The 4,052-nt window shown below is 36.4% G+C and overlaps 1 pseudogene; it reads right to left on the reverse strand.

Annotated features, from left to right (window-relative positions):
• Positions 1-2,086: 2,086 nt before the first annotated feature.
• On the reverse strand, positions 2,087-2,603 carry LOC119537404 (annotated as a pseudogene).
• Between the last annotated feature and the right edge of the window lie 1,449 nt (positions 2,604-4,052).

Below are 4,052 nucleotides of genomic sequence, written 5' to 3' on the forward strand. Positions count from 1 at the left end.
CACCTCTTATCAAAAGATCTTTCAGATATTTCCCTACATTTTCTTCTAAAAGTCTTATGGTCTTAGCTCTAATATTTAGGTCTTTGATCCATTTTCATGTTAATGTTTTGTACAAGATGTGAGATAGGAGTCCTCTTTCATTCTTTTGGATATGGATATCCTGTTCTCCAAATACCATTTATTAAAGAGGCTGCTCTGTCCCAGTTGTGATGGCTTGACTGCCTTATCAAAGATTAATTGACCGTGGATGAGAGGATCTATTTCTGAACTCTCAGTTCAATTCCTTTGTTTGGTATATCTGTCTTTATGGCAGTATGATGCTGTTTTGACCACTGTAGGTTTGTAATATGCTTCAAATTCAGGTATTGTGAGACCTCCAACTTCATTTCTCATAAGATATTTTTGGCTATTCGGTTTACCTTGCACTTCCAGCTGAATTTGGTTACTGGTTTTTCTATTTCTGCATAGTAAGTTTTTGGGATTTTAATTGGTACTGCATTGAATCTATAAATCAGTTTAGGTAGAATTGACATCTTAACTATATTTAGTCTTCCAATTCATGATCATGGTATGTTCTTCCATTTTTGTGTATCCTGTTTGATTTCTTTTCACAATTTGTTGTAGTTTTTTGTGTATAGGTCTTTTGTGGCCTTGGGTAAGTTTATTCCTAAATACTTGATTCTTTTGGTTGCTGCTGTAAATGATATTTTTTTCTTGATTTCCTCCTCCTGTTGCTCATTCCTTGTATGTAAGAATGCTACTGATTTTTGCATGTTGATCTTGTACCCTGCCACTTTGCTGTATTCATTTATTAGCTTGAATAGTTTTGTTGTAGATTTTTCTGGATTTTCTACAAATAGGATTATGTTCTCTGTAAACAGTGAAAATTTCACTTATTCCTGTCCAATTTGGATGCCTTTTGTTTCTTTTTCTTGACTGATTTCTCTAGCTAGAAATTCCAGCACAATGTTGAAAAACAGTGGTGAAAGTGGGCATCCTTGCCTTGTTCCTGATTTTAGAATGAAAGTTTTCAGTCATTCCCCATTGAGTACAGTGTTAGGGTGGGTTTTTCACATATTGCCTTTATCACGTTGAGAAAGGTCCCTTCTATTCCTGTCCTTTTGGGTGTTTCATCAAGAAAGGTGCATTTTCAAATGCCTTTTCTGCATCAATTGAGATGATCATGTGGTTTTTCTGCTTTGATTTATTTATGTGGTGTATTACATTAGTTGAGTTTCTTGTGTTAAACCAGCCTTACATATCTAGAATAACTCCCTCTTGGTCATGATGAATAATTCCTTTAATGTGCTGCTGGATTTGATTCGCAAGTATTTTGTTGTGGATTTTTCCATCTATATTCATTAAAGAGATTGGTCTGTAACTTTTTTCTTGTAGTATCTTTGTTTGGCTTTTGTTTTAGGGTGATTTTGGCTTCATAGAATGAGTTAGGTAGCTTTACCTCCTCTTCAATTTTTAAATTTTTTTTAACAGTTTGAGTAGGAGTAGTAGTAATTCTTTCTTGAATGCTTGATAGAATTCACATGTGAACCCATCTGTTCCTGGACTTTTCTTTTTTGTGAGGTTTTGGTTGACTGATTCAATCACTTTACTTGTGATTTATTTGTTGAGTTTGTTTGCTTCTTCTTGGGTCATTGTTGGTTTTTCATGCTTTTCTAGGAAGTTGTGCATTTTGTTTAAGTTGTCTAGTTTGTTAGCATATGGTTGCTCATAGTATCCTCTCATTATCCCATTTATTTCTGTGGTGTCAGTGTTTATGTCCCTTTTCCTATTTTTTGATACTATTTATTTGCATTCCCCCCTGCCCTTTTTTGTTATTCAGGCTAAGGGCCCATCAATTTTACTGACTTTTCTCAAAGAACAAGCTTCTGGTTTTCTTCATTCTCTCTATTGTTTTCAGTTTCTCAATTTAATTTATATCTGCTTTAAACTCTTATTTCTTTCCTTCTGTTTGCTTTTTGGCTTAGTTTACTGTCATTTCTCTAGTTCTTCCAGGTGAGCAGATAATTCCTGATTTTTGGTCTTTTTTCTTTTTTAATATAGGCATTTAGAGCAATAAATTTCCCTTTCAGCACCACCTATGCTTGGGCTGCACTTCTCGTTTTGCTCTGTCTTCTTCCTGGTGCCTTTTTTTCTTCTGATGTGTCTGTTTATGACTGGCTTGATGGAAACTCTACTGTTTTCTAAGGAGAAATGGTTGTAAAGTCCATGTTCTCCACTGTAGGAGCCACAATTATATTCTTGTAGACTCATGTTCAGGGGTACTGGTTTTTCTGGGTAGTCCCTGGGGAGTTGACAGTAGCTCAGAGAGTCTCGTCTCAGTCTGCTGTCATGAGTTTGTAGCCACTGAGGTAAGCGGTTTCATCTCTTTGTGAAATATTGTATGATTGTCTGTAAGTCTGGACATTTTCAAACATTCTATGTCCAGGTCTGGAGTAAACCTATCATTTGTACCTATAGCTTTCTAAATAGTCCTCTCTATTTTTCTTAAACAAGTCTTTGGCTATACGTCTGGCTCTCCCCACTTTGACATATTCTTCAAGTTCATCCTAAAAGGAGTCATATATTTTCCCTGAATGCTTCATTAGGTTGACAACAAGGGATTCTCTTTATCAGGCTGAGATCTTTGTGGAAAAATCTGATCATAGTCACACATTAAGTGCTTCAACTTTTTAGAATGAATTTTCTCTATATAGCGAGACTGCCACAACTGGAGAGCCAAATATGATGCAGAGATTACAAAATCTATTTTTGTCCAGTACTTCACCCCCATTCACTTCATAACATGAAATCCTTTGTGATTCAAACTGTAGCACTATTCCACATACTTGGCAAATGCATTTATAAAAAGTTCAATCTTTGTTCACTCAATGTGGTGTCTTCTCTGAGGCAAGGGTGGGCACATACAAACTACTGTCTGCTCTCTGCCAATGCTGCCAGCTGGGAAGTGAGCCATGGTGGAGATGGTTGAGAGGCAGAGACAACCGCTGCTGCTGTCTGCATGTCCACCACCGAGTAGGCAGGATGAGGAGCCAGTCTATGTCTGTGTCTTTTTATTAGGCAGGTTAATCCATTAACTTTCAATGTTATTAATGTAAAGGCAGTAATTCCTTCTACCATTTTGTCTTTTGGATTTTATATGTCACATCTTATTTTTTTCCTCTCTTTCCTTTTACCCTTCTTGATAGGTCTTAGTTTGTACACTCTTCTCCAGTCCTCTTTCTCCTGTCTTTTTCTATGAGCCTGTAGCACTCCATTTAGTATTTCTTGTGAAGGGGGTCTCTTGTTCACAAACTCTCTCAGCGCCTGTTTTTCTTAAAATATTTTAAATTCTCCCTCATTTTTGAAGATCCCTTTTGCTGGATATAGAATTCTTGGTTGGCAGTTTTTCTCTTTCAGTGTCTTTAATATATTATACCATTGTCTTCTTCCCTGCATGATTTCTGCTGAGAAATTCACATATAATCTTATTGAGCTTCCCTGGTATGTAACGGATCACTTTTATCTTGCTGCATTCAGGATTATCTCTTTACCTTTGACATTTGACAATCTGATTAATAAGTATCTTGGAGTAGGTCTATTTGGGTCTATTCTCTTTGCTGTACATTGTGCTTCTTGCATCTGTATTCCTATGTCTTTGATAAGAGATGGGAAATTTTCAGTGATTATTTCCTTCATTATTCTTTCTGTCCCTTTTCCCTTCTCTTCTCATTCTGGGACACCCATGACACATCTATTCATGTACCTCATGCTATTATTCAATTCCCTGAGAACTTGCTCATATTTTTCCATTCTTTTCCCTATCTTGTCTTTTTTGTGTTGGATTTCAGATGTCTTGTCATCTAGTTCACCAATCCTTTCTTTTGCCTCTTCAAATCTGGTGTTGTAAGTCTCCAGTGTATTTTTCATCTCTTCTGTTTTGCCTTTCATTCCCATAAATTCTGCCATTTGTTTGTTTACTGTGGCTGGGATCAGGTCTATATAGGTTCTGAGAAGTCCTAAAATTCCCTTGTACTTTCCAATCTGTCTAGCAG

The sequence above is a fragment of the Choloepus didactylus genome, chromosome 6, assembly GCF_015220235.1.
Source record: "Choloepus didactylus isolate mChoDid1 chromosome 6, mChoDid1.pri, whole genome shotgun sequence".
Taxonomy (NCBI): Eukaryota; Metazoa; Chordata; class Mammalia; order Pilosa; family Megalonychidae; genus Choloepus; species Choloepus didactylus.